Below are 13,896 nucleotides of genomic sequence, written 5' to 3' on the forward strand. Positions count from 1 at the left end.
CTTGCCCCATGGAGGGACCCTGCAGTTCCAATGGACCCCATAGCCCCGAAAGACAGTTTTGGCACAGACAGACAACTTCAAATTAGGATGCAGCCCTAGGGCCATTGAGCAGAGTGAGTCAGGACACCTCAAAAGTGGCGAGCATCCCACTCATTACTGCAGTGCTTTTCACATCTTACAGCTCAAATATACACTCAGTTAGCATCTCGTGACCATTTCACTTTCCTTTCTTTCTTTCATGTCCCTTCAGTCCCATCTTACCCATCCCTGTTATAGTCATAGTAAGATATAATATTTTTGTACATATATGAACAAAACAGGTATATCACATAAAACATCAAAATGCATAACATTTCTAGTGACATCATTGTGAAAATGAATTTTTGGTCACTATTTTATTTCTGCTCATTGAGCCAGCTCTGTCAACATGCTGATGCTTGCAAAATGCTTTCTGTGAGATACCAAACAGTAATGCAAATACACTCTTGATCTCCTGGCATTCAAGTAGCTGTTTGATGATGAGAGTGGTCACCCTTCTTTTCCACTAATAGGTATTGCTTTTGGCTTTAATTAATAAGTTTGATTTGTATGAATTCGGGTGCTGAAATAGAGCCATATTTTATGTTAAAAACCTATTATTACATAAGAAGAAAGGTATGAGTCCTTGGGATAGAATTCTATTCTGAATAAAAGAAAACTTTGTCACAGTGAATGAATCAAGAACATGAGTCATATGATGAGACAAAGATGTCTGAAATGCCACCTTCAGCATCAGTTCAGCAAGAAACTTACTCCACAGGGCAAGGCTTCAGACCTCCATGGAAAGTAATTGCAGTCCTTAGTGTAATAAACAGGCTGCAAGATTAAGAAGCTAAATCCTGAAGGCAGTTCATGAAAAATTAATTTCATTCATCTTTAATTTTCATGTTCTAGGAAATCTGCTGACATAAGAACTTTTTCTGTTTCTCCTTTTCCTCTCCCTTTTCTCCCTTTTCCTCCCCATCTCACCCTTTATTTTTTGGATTTTGGTATTTTTGGGGGACTTTTTTTGTTGTTTTTTTTTTTTTTTTTTGAGGGTATTTTTTTATGTGTGTTTTTTGTTTTGGGTTTTTTTGCTATTTTTTTGCTAGGAATTTAGTCAGAGCTGCCAGGTCCCAGGGGAAAAAAACAAACCAGAGAACTAACATTTTCCTGTCTTATCTCATAGTCACAACATAAGAACTGACTGACAGGGGAGCAACCACAATGACTTCAGTGTGAGAATAGATATAATTTAGGAGTTTTTTGCTGCCAGTTGTACTGCCAGACAGGATTATTATATCCTAAAAGAAAGGCATAAAATACAATTAGATGCTCAGTCCGTTTTAAGGCAGGGAAAGTTGGTTGCCTATTGGAATACCATTCATTTGAAAATTTCCCTCAAGCTCTCCAGGAGAAGGATATTGTCTTTGATTTGTGCTTGTAAAATGAGTCACAATACAGCAGAACAATAAGTGGTGAAGCTGATTGAGCAGATGTAGAAGCCAGAAATACCTGCTGTTTGCTAGGAAAAAAAAAAAAAGCATAATGTTTCTATCAAAACTACACAAGTTTTCAAAAATAGTGATAAGTTATTTCAAAGGAATGCAAAAACCCAACCAAACAAAAAAATCAGCTATAACATTTCTTTTGGAGGGTACCAATAATGTTTAGTCTTAAATAATCAATATTATTAATACTATGCATGAGTATGATAATAGCCAAACATATTATTTTTTCATACACAACAAACAGCTGCAACTGCAGTCATGAAGGCTGACAGGATATAGATCAGATTCTGGCTGTGTTGTCTCCATGTAAGGACGAGGAAATGCTTGCACCACCTGTTTTGCAAACATTTAAATATAGCTAAAATTTTAAGCTGGGTGGGAAAGGGGAGAAAGGGAGAGCATGGAAGGGGTAAAAAAGGAGCTAGAATGTAATTAAGGAGTACAATATGATGCTTACTTTTTTTACAGTAATTATTGTTGCTTACTAGCCACAGAAAGAAATGTATATTAGAACCGGGCAGATTAAAACACTACATAAGTCCTTTATTGCAAAGTGGCCACTGAAATAATTTTTTGACTCCCAGGAGCATGGTTGTGATGGAAATCAGCCAGCCAAGGAAAGCATGTTTGAAGAGAAATTAGTCCTAATTTTGTTCCACAAAAAGGAGGGTTTTTTTGTTGTTTTTCACACTTACCAAAACTATCCATGTGGTGGTACAGCCTCAATAAACTGCATGTTCCCCACCAATTTTCCTTGGTTTTCACTCAAGGGGCTTGTATTCTAATATTTAGGCCTGAAATCTGTTCTAGAAAATGCAGAACACAGATTAAGAAATTTTCTTCATTCTTGTATAAGGTTTGCAGGAATACATTTTCTAGGAATATGAGGTAGAACTGCCTACAACACTAAGGTCCAGATTTGCTAGGTTGCATACAAAGGTAGCAGCCAGATGCTTAAAATCTGATCATAGCAGAGGGAAGATTTCTTCATCAATTGAAAATTTCAGCTGTTGTGTTTCAATTGAAAATTTCAGCCCTGTACGTTTCTTGCAGAGGTATACCTGAACACTGGGAAAAGAGAAGAAGTCCATAATCTTTAATGAAGCACTCTGTAGTTTCATATAAGCTGAAAATTGCTCAACTTTACCCTAAGGTGGTTAATTCCCTCAGTTCTAAGAAAATGTGTTTGTTAGTATCCTAGGAGAGATTCTCATAGCTGTTGCACAGAAATGTAGAATTTTGTGCTATGATATATATGTTAAATATCAACTCCTTTATGAAAATAAAATTATTTTCTTTGCACATTCCTCCATTTTCCTGGAAAACAAACAAACAACAGCAAAAACAACAATATAATTGTGCCCAAAGCTACATGTCACTCTATTTTCCTTGTTTTTATTAACTCTTCAAGCATTTTTTGTCTTTCCTTCATAATAAATCTGTTAATTTTTTTAATATAATGATTGAGACAGAGGCTAAAACTATAAAGAAGTGTCATATATTACTGCTAAGAAGCAGTAAAAGAAAATACAGTAAACACAATCAAAAGTAGGACCACAAGCCTCACAATGAAATGTTAAAGGCATTTATGAAATAGTGCCCATGAGGGGTACACTGCTTTTGTGTAAAAGGACAGAGTTTCCTGGACAAAGTTGAACACCTGTCTGTTTATGTTTTACCGTAACCAAACTATAATAATATTCATTTTTGAAGAGTGTTTTATGATATACTTTTATATTTACTTTTATATTTATACTTATATATTTACATTTATTTTCCCAGTAGGTAACATCTTCTCAGTGAAGAACATTGTGCACCTATATTTTCATGACTTTTTGAAAGTAGACTGTAGTTAAATACAAAATGAGGAAAAAAAAAGCAAATGGAATATCTTTGGATTGGACTGCTGTCAAACATTCCAAAATTACTAAAAAAACCTCAGTTACATCACTGCATTTAAGAGATAAATGGATGTATGTTCCATTTAACTGGTTGCACAGTCAGCCAGTAGTGGAGAAACAGTCACAAAAGCTGCTTCTAAAAAGTGCTAGGTAGAAACAGATGCAATCATAAATACAGCATAGGCAGTATTCTACTGATCTGTGTCTTTATTGAAAATTCACTAGGTCTCTGGTCATTCATGGTTAACCATTCCCTGTTTTCATTGTGCTTGAAATAAGGAATAGCTTGTTCATATGTTATACTAAAAAGGTTAAAAGTTGTTGCATTCTGACACTTAAACTTTTAAAATATTTTTCTTTTCTGTTGATTTTCATATATTTTCATATATTTGCAAATGTCTATGTATTTTTTCTTTTGTATTTTTCTGTTGTTTTTTTCTCTGGTAGGAACATGTGACACTTGTTGGTTCTTGAGCTAAAAGAGATTAACAAGTATATATTCTATTGAAAGAAGTTCACCTACACCTTCATGGAGGCTTTACAAATAAATGCTCATGGAAAAGATTCTGAATTAGGCACAAAGATAGGCTTCGGTTTCCACACGTGCAAGTGGCCTTGCTTCATGCAACATGCACAAATCCTTTTGTCAGACAAATTATATCTACTTGGAAATTGCCTGTTTCTTGTGGTCTTCTGACTACTCTCACATCTTGAAATTGCGCTTTTCATTTTCACCCTCAAGCTTATCCTGCTCAGAAATTCCGCTGTTTAAGCCCTACAGTTCCATTAACTACTCTGTTGTCCTAAATGACCATATCTCATGGTTGTTATGGATGTGGGTTTGATACAATCTTAGTTTAATGAATATGCCAGTCAAGGCCCATGCCAATAGTGTGACATGAAGCATCAGATAGGGCCACATCCTTACAATTACTGCAGAAAGTGACTATGATGAATTCAGATATTAAACCAGATGAATTGTTAATGTTGATTGTGTCTTTCCTGTAGTTTCTACCACTTCCTTCAAAATAAGTCTGAAGGATCAGGGATTTAATTTTCAATGGCATTCAGTGGCTTAGACTACACAGCCCATTTTTGCTGTTATGTAAGTGACATGTAAATGAAGAGCTCTCATCAGTTTGACCTCCAGAACCAAGAGCACTGGAAATAATATCTTATGCTGTAGGCAGAAGTGGTGGGACCTCAATTAATTTTTCCTGTAACTATTGTACATTGTCTACTCACAAGAGCTCATGTTTCTTTCATCCACACTTCAGCCTACATATATTGAAATTATAAATTTCCACCTCACTGGAAAAATGCCACTGCCATTGTTTTCAGCATATTTCTTCAACTTTCATTAAAGTTTGCTGTCCTTAGTCAAATGTCAAATGTGGTATTGTAATAGCAAGCCTACATTCATGTGGTGTTTGTATACTTGAAGGCCTGTAGATTCCTCTGTACATACAAACCCATTACCAATGTATTTAAGTATCTTAAAATTTACCCAGCTGTCTTGCTTGCATCTGAGTTAAAAATGAATAATAATATTAATTAATATTTATGAATAATTAATATTAATTAATAATAATATTATTACTCAGTTTATGCTTGAACCTGAAAATGTTGTCAGTAGAGAATAACATACATTTACTGATCAATCACCACAGTAATGGAGTCTATAACGTAGCCAGGGCAATAAGTCATACTGTTTTATTATATATTTACAGTGGGACCTAATGCCTCTGCTTATATGGTAGAAAATCATATTTATTGTTTGTGGTTTTGGCTGAAGCACTCTGCTTCTCTGCTTATTGATGTAGTGAACTGCAAACCTGAATTATTCTCAAGGTACTCCATAAAACATAAATATCCCTCAGGCACCTTTGCATTTATAGGGAAAAGTTTTAGTTTGTAGTTGATGGTGAATTGTATAACTCCTGAATAAATATGGTGACAGGTGTTTCTATTTATTTATTTTTCCTGGATGTTTTGCTCTTGGACTATGATGAGACCTTTCTAACTTTATCTTACTTCTGGATAGGAACGTTTACCAAGATTTTGTCCATCTATTGTGGTTACACAGACTCATGTCTATTATATAGACTCACACGAAAGACTTGACAGGAAGTACTGACACAAAATTTCTATTCTCAGTCCATGTAGAGTAATCTAAAACTATTTATCATTCTTAAATATTTGATTTTAGGAGCAGATAATTCCTATACTCATCACTGGTGCTGAGAAAGTGTGCTAAAGTTAATTTAGTTTTTGGTGCGCTTCAAAGATGAATCTTTGATGACGTAAAAAGAGGAAAGGCTTAACTGAAGTGTTTTTCAAGTCTCCAATTAAACGCTGTTGGAGATTGTCATCTCTGGGTGTACACATGTGAGAAATAAAAGATTTGACATCATTCTTCCATGAAACTTCACCACTATGAATCCAAAGAGCAGCCTTGCAACCTTCTCTTAATACAGCAATGTAAATGACATTTGAAATACTAGCAAAAATGCACACTCCACATATTCAAGCCCAAAAGTATTTGGCTGTATTAAAATTTTTTTAGTCTTGACTCCTAACAAGAATATATCTCTCCTGTTAGAGTGTGCTATAAGAATTGCATAAGATGAGATCTGAAAATAGAGTAGGTGTTTCCTGCTGTGAAAAATCGCCATGCAGTACAGCCGTCTGCTGTTCTTCTGTTTGGAGAGGCATGGTGGTGGCTCTCCAAAGGAAAACTCTGAGAGATGGGTTTTGGTGTCTCAAGAGATGTTGCATGGCACAAAGAAAGAGATGCTCTAACATCTGTGAGCATCTGAAGCACACTGTGAGACTAATGAAGTTAGATGCATTAATCCTTCAATGTCTTAGAAAAACAAGAGGCTATAGGAAAAATGAAAAAGGCACGAAAGCCCATTTTATCCTTTAGTGTGTATTAACATATAAAAGACACAGTTAACATTATTACAAGAGCTTGGAAATGGAAAAGTCAAACATGGCACAAGGTTTTACCCTTATTGCCGAACGTCTATATTTCATGGAATAGAGCAATTCATGTGGAAAAGTGTCGCATCTAACCGTTATTTCAGAAAAAGTGGAATTAGATTTGTACCTGCTTATGCACATTTAAAAAAGTAATTTCTCTGGAAAAGAGAACACTATTCTACAGTGTTTCAAAAACAAAAAGTCCAAACAATATAGCACGTTCTCTTAGAATCACAGAATCACAGAATATTCTGAGTTGTCAAGAATCATTGAGTTCAGCTTTTAAGTGAATGTCCCATAATGTAATGTCACATAATTTTAGCTTGTGGCTTATAATAAATTAAGTATTTTAAAACAAACTACTGATTTGAAAAGAAAAATAAAATTTACAAACATCATTTTAGAATTTTCTCACTTTGACTGATTTTATGTCATTGAAAGTCTCCGTAAGGAAATAAAAATTTAAAGAAAGAATAAAAGCTACTTTATTCTCACAGTTAACTGTGAAAAAATAATGCTCTTGCAGAACACCCACAGGGGCAGGGGTCATTTGTGTAAACAATAACACAGTACAATGTAAACCAAAAATAAATACAAAGGAGTCCATTTCAGACTCCAATTTCATTTCATACTTATTGGAGATCATCAGTACTGAAAAGACTAAAAAATTAAATCCGAATTGTGCAAATTTCTGTTACCCTTGCACATCTGAGAGATTGCAGTGAACAGATATACATGCAGGGGACAAACCTGGTAACTTGGCCTATGTAAAATGTACAATTTCACTAAAGTTTTGCAGATCTAAATTTAATGTAAGCATTGTCCTCCTTAATATTCCTTTAAGTCTTTAAAATTTACAATGTGCTTATATGGAAGCAGTTGCAAGAATTTCTACTTTTGCTTCATTTCTTGTAGTTAGCTTGTAATATCATTTTATATGAAAGACATTTTCTCTCTGCCTCATATAAGTGTGTGATAAAACCTATCACATTTTATTTATAAAGATAGAGAATTGTCTTCTCTTAGGTTTTAGCTATCAAACACAGTTTTCTCTTGTGTCTCATTTGCAGTACCTTCAGAATTTAACAACACAAACCTTCAGACCTTTCAAAGTGTATTCATTTTCCCAAAAAAGATACTTTCCCACAGTGTCTTAACTGATTTCATCAAAGTGTCTCTGATGAGTTACTTCTCCTGAATGAATGTCATGGTGGAGAGGACCTCAATGGACAGCTCAGTCGCTTCATTGAATCCATTTTGATTACCATATGAAATGTCAACTAATTTCAAGACTTTGCTTTGCAATCACTGATCATCCATGTCAGAAAGCCTTAATTTAGCTTTTATTTCAGCTATTTTACTTAAAACTAGACCAGCCAGATTCCTCTCATTACCAGGATGAGACATCTGCACAACTCTCCAACTTAGCTGTTTTCCTTCAAGAGTTACAGAACTGAGACACAGAGATCCAATTAAACTGTGTCACCACTGTAGCACAAGAGTAACCTGCAGTTCAGGCTCTTTCTGAATTCAGGGAACTTTGCTCATGTATCTGCAAGACATTACACCTCTCAAAAACAATCTACATAGTACTGAAGTCTTCAGGAAATGCTGCACTCTTTGATCCACATGTGAAATGTAGAGAAAAGTGTCCTTTCCACTTTGAGGAGACTAACGCTTGATCTTTACATGAACATTTCCACTTGAATGGTGGTAGTCCTGTAAATGAGGCACTAAACATTCTTATTACTTTGGGCAGTATGTTCCCCTTGTATCTAAGAGCCACCATGGTATATTGAGGATCAAGCACACTGTAAGTGCTATTAATGCCTCACCCTTCAATAAATAGAAAACCTCTATTCACAAATGCTCTGTAGTTTCATATGGCTCAGAGGCACTTAGTGCACTAGTTCATTTACTCATTCCTGTTCTTTATTCTGATGTAATCCATATTTGCTAGAACATAGTTTAAAACCCTTCTGACCAGTTGTATTTTAAAATGAAACAAATGGGGGAGCAACACATGATTCCATACATTGTACTGGAAAGTATGTGCTGCAAATTCATAGAATTATAGAATGGATTGGGCTGGAAGGGATCTTGAAGATCGCCAATTAACAACACCTTTTGCCATGGGCAATTGACTAAGTTGCTCAAAGCCCCATCCAGCCCCATCCAGCCTGGCCTCGAACTCTTCCATGGATGAAGCATCCAGCACCATCACCAACCTCACAGCAAAGAACTTCCTCCTAATATCTAACCTAAACCTACTGTCTTTCAGTTTGAATCAATTCTCCCTTTTTGTGTCACTACATTTTCTTGCAATATTTCACTCCCATATAAATATTCTGAATGATAAAAACAAGTTTAAATTTTAAAGATAGCTGAATATTATGGATATTTCCCCTAAGTTCATCTTTCAATCTTTTATTCACAGAAATAAAAAAGATTGGCTACATTTCTGAGGCTCATACTCTCACTTAGAATAAATCATAAATTCTGTTGCTTTAAATTTGGCTATACAGTTTACACTATATGAAGAGCTGTGGACACATTAAAAAGCTCCAAACAAAACAGCCCCAGAGCAATGCTGAAAATGCTCAAGAAAATCCAGAAGGAGAAAGAGATATTAATCTGTCAGTAAACAGTTGTGTTTTAGGAGAAAAGCTATTGTGTGTTCCATTTCATTGAAAATATCCCTGTTCCAAATTTCTCTTATATTCAGCATCATAGCAAACACAAAGTTGTTTTTATTTTTCTTTGTTTTGGTGGTTTTTTTTTGTTTCAGGTTTGGTTTTGGTATTGTTTTTTAATGTACAGATTCTACTTTTCTCTAAATAAACAAATGGATTGGAGAAAGACTTTTGGGCATCATTCTATTTAAAGGAAGGGTGGATGAGAAGAGAGTAAATAGAAAAAAAAATCTCTTCCTTTTAGCAGAACTGATTTAATTTGCAAGAAACTAAATTCAGATTCAGTTAATTGTCTGTATAACAACCATCAACAGTTTCATTTCAGACACATATTAGTACCTTAGCTATCATGAAATTTGTTGTTGGACCATCTGCCTATTATTCTTTATCAAAAAATTCGACCAAACTTTTTCTCCAACCTAGGAGATAAGGCCTAAATAATGAAAACTCCAAGGGCCGAAAGAAATTTTGTTTTGAGGGTTGATTTTCTTCTTGTTTGTGGTCCCAATTACTGTAAGTCAACTGAGGGGTGGAAACTGAATCCTACAAAAAATAATTACCTGCTGTGAGGGTAGACATTATGCTGCTGTTCTTTGCTAAAGTGAGAGTAATCCATGACTGCAAAATACATTTGATGCCAGTTTGTACACTTAATGATCAAACAACCCTGAATAATAGCAGCTAAAGAAAACAAGGACACCACAATACCTGTGGTTGTGACATGAGAAAATCAAATATAAATTTAGATAAACTGGGTCCAAATGACTATCTGTTGAGCTGTTTGGAGACCATCAGCTGTGATGACCTAATCAGAAAGTGGTTTTTATACTTTGGTGTTATGAAATTCCATATTCATTTTGCTGTTCTGATTTCAATATGGAATACAATTAATTTAACTAAAAGTAATTACCTTCCCCCTTATCACTGGTTTATAACATTTCTAGCTTTTAACAATTAGTATCTTGCTTGCCACGTGTAATAATAGAGATTCTGCAGGATAATTTTGGAATCTAGCTATACCTTTAAAGCCAAATATCTTTAATTACGATTACTCTGGGCTTAAGCAAATTTAAGCAGAATTTCTGAAGGTCAACTTTGGCCACCAAATTCTTTTCAGCTTACAATAATATAGATTTTGGGGTCCGCAGTGGCTAGAGTAACTGGCACTGAGAACAAAATTAAAATTGCATTTAGATTTACAAATTCTTAAAGTTATGTGTAAAACAACAAGTAATAGGTATATCAAATTTAAACTGTCCTTTCTCTCAATAGAAGAACATATAAATAGTCTTTCCATATTTGCTAGGCTCTAAAACTATTTTTCTTTGCAGTTGCAAATTATTGCAATCTCAAAAGGTATCCTGAAAATAAGTTCATGGCTGTTTAGTTTCCTGTTCCATCTTTAGTATTTTTTTTACCATTCTATCAATTTTTGTCTATATACCGTTTGAGAATTAAAGTGTTGTGTAACTTAGTTCTCCAAAGGCACCTATTCTATTACATACAGAAATGGATTTAAAAAAAATGTTTCATGAGATGTCTGGAAAGTTTTTATTATTTCCCTTTTGTAGCAGGCATTTTCCATTCCATTAAATCACAGGTGTAAGCTTAATTAATAGCTATTCTACACTGAATTTTAGCAGTCATTTCTTGAATCATGATACAAATATAAAATAAGAAATCATACAAACAGATCCATTTTTTTAATATTAAGTGGTAAAGATTATATATTCACTATGACTCCAAATACTTAAGTGTTATAGAAAGGATGTTTTGTCTGTGAAACCATAGGTGTGGGAAAAGTATGACACTCATTTACTAGATGGCTGTCTTGTTGTCTTTGGGGATTGGACTAGATGATCTCCAGAGGAACCTTCCAACCCTAACTATTCTGTGATTCTCCTACTTTTCCGGGTTAGTTCATTATTAAGAGACACCAATTGAAAGCATTTAAACAAGTCAATATGAAGCCACATACCTTCTAAGAACATAACATTCATGGGCCCACCACGGTTTAATGGTTCCATAAGTGACTCACTGAGTGAAGACACTGGGAATCACACTCTGAAGCCAGCATATTTTTCATTCCATATTTATATGGATACATATAGAAAAACTGCCCCATTATTTAGTTCTGTTTAAGAAGTTAGACTTCTTTTACAAAATTGATTAAGTGTTTTAAATCATCCAGTAACTTACCAACTCAATGGGCTCTATGTAAGTAGTGGTAGGGTCTAAATACTTTGAGAATGAGAAAATGGCAAGTGATTATACTTAATTGTTCTTTACTATAACATTCACCCTGTGACATTAAACATAAGCTCTTTTTGAAAATAGTCATTAACCTTTTGCATGATGTATAACTAGCTTTATCACTCTGGAAAAAAATTCCACTTTGAGTTCTGAAAAGAAGATCCACTGGGAGACACACAAATGGTAAACCACACTGAAGGACAGAAAAAGGCCCATAAAACATCAGTAGGGTTATAAAGGTCTATGGATTTTAATTGCTGTGTGCCATTGGGCCTTTACAAAGCAATCAAGCAGGCAATCTCCGAAGACAACCCTGCCATAATACATTTAACAATAGAGTTCTCGCCCCATCAGCAGACTAGGGTTTATGAAGGTCCCAATTGCAATTAATGACCTTGTATATTGAGAGAAAAAGACAAAATTACTTAAATTAACTACCCTTTTTGGATACATATTTCAGGTATCAGAAAGTGTAATTTCAAGACAAGGACTGACAAAGTTTTGATTGACCATAGACAAAAAAATTCTTATAAGGGTGATATTCTTGTCTATGTGGATTTTTAAAGGTACAGAAATCTGGCTTTCTGCTGCTACATAAGAATGTTCTGAAAAATAGAGTGTAATGCTAGCACATGGTGGATTTTGGTTTTGGTGGCATGTTACAGAATTCTAACTGTTCTAACAACTTCATTCTTCTCAAGAAGCTCAGAAATTCTGTATTTCTTATATTGAGGTTGAATTAAAATTGTAAATGTACAATAGTATAAATAAACAGGGTGGATTTTCTATAGCTTCTAATAACGTAGCTAGTTGCCTGTCCTAATGACTATAATTTGTTTTTTTTTTTTCCTAGGACATCCAATTTTTTCCTAGGTTTTAGCAGAACGACACGTTCTTTAGCAGTTTTATCAGCTAAGTGATTCACTGCATTAACTGAGGAATTTCCAAACTGATAGGTTTTACAGTGCACCACAGCCACTTTTGGCTTTTGCATACTCCAGTAGGTGACTGATTTCTTCTTTGTATGTAACAGGAGACACCTATGCCTATAACAATCCCCTTTCCTTTCATATGGCTCCATGGACGTGTAATATTCCAAAAGCATATTTTGAATCAGTCCACATATTTACTCTTTTTCCTCAGCAATTTCTAGCAGTCAGTGAAAAGTCATTAATTCTGTTTTTTGTGCTGATGGGTTAAAAAGGTAAAACCTGGGCTTGAGATTCGCAGCTGACCATCTTCCATTTGGTACCTGCTGCTCTTATGAGTGTATAGTTCCTGTTTTGTGTTCTGGATGGGATTGCTTTTGAGATCTGATCTGCCAGAATACACTTGTTCAGTGTTACCAGACAGTCATGGTGCAAAGGTCTCTGGGCTTCTGAAGCCTGGAGAACCATAGCAGGATTCACAGAAGTAAATTCAACATTGTCTTGCTACAATAGCACAACTTGATATTTCAGTATTCTCCTTCTTGATTCCAAAACAGCTTTTACCTTGTGGGGTACATATACTGTAATTTCATGTTTCCTGGATTAAAGCAGTGCAGCTGCCACCACTCTCAAGCATCAGAGTCATGCTTTGTTCATGTTGTCCAATTGTCTGGAAAAGTAGGCTGCTTCCATGACCCCAAATACTGAGCCAATACCCCTAGCGCCAAGTGCATCCTTTTATGCAAAATAGCTCAAATGGTTTGCTCCAGTCCGGGAGTCTCAAAGCAGAGGCTGTCATTAAGGCTCTTTTTAGGGCTCTAAAGACCCTCTTACTCTCAGGAGCCCATACCATGTTTTTTTTTGGTGGAGGATCATTCAAGGGTTTTTCCAGTACGCCATAACTGCCAATCTATAACCCACACCACCCAGCCGTACCAAAGAAGGCTCATAGATCTTTTAAAGTCCTGGGCTCCAGAGTCTAGCAAATGTCTTTTAATTTTTTCCCAAAGTTCTTTATCCCTGCAAGCTCTCAAAACCAAGATACATTACTGCTTCTACGGCTAGCTGTGCATTTTTTTTGACATCTTGTGTCCAGCTTGTCCCAAAAAATTTAACAGACTTTTACTGTAGCATCAAGACGGTCCCTTTCAATCTTGGTTACTAGCAGAATACAATCTATACTTTAGTTTCTGTCCAGAATTTCTTTTTTTCCAGCTTTCTAATTCTTTTGCCAAAAGATTGCTAAATATAATGGGGCTATTTTTGAAGTTCTGGGGTAACAATGTTCATGTTAGCTGCACCTTCCACCCAGTGTTTAAATTCCCCCACTATAAAGCAAACAATTTCTATCTCTCTGGGTGAAGAGGCATACAGGAAAAGGCTGTTAAGGAGCGCTGTTAGCCATTTTCCCTCCTCTATAAGGGAAGTTAAAAGAGTGTTTTACTGCACTTAAATCTTGTAGTAACCTCCAGTATTTAGTTTCTTTACTGGTAAAATTGGAGCATTATAATGTCCCATTCTACCAATAAACCACATTACAGGAATTTGCTAATTAACTTAGTCAATCCTTGTGCCATGTCTAAATTTTTTTTTTTTTTTTTTACTT

The sequence above is a fragment of the Vidua macroura genome, chromosome Z, assembly GCF_024509145.1.
Source record: "Vidua macroura isolate BioBank_ID:100142 chromosome Z, ASM2450914v1, whole genome shotgun sequence".
Lineage (NCBI taxonomy): Eukaryota > Metazoa > Chordata > Aves > Passeriformes > Viduidae > Vidua > Vidua macroura.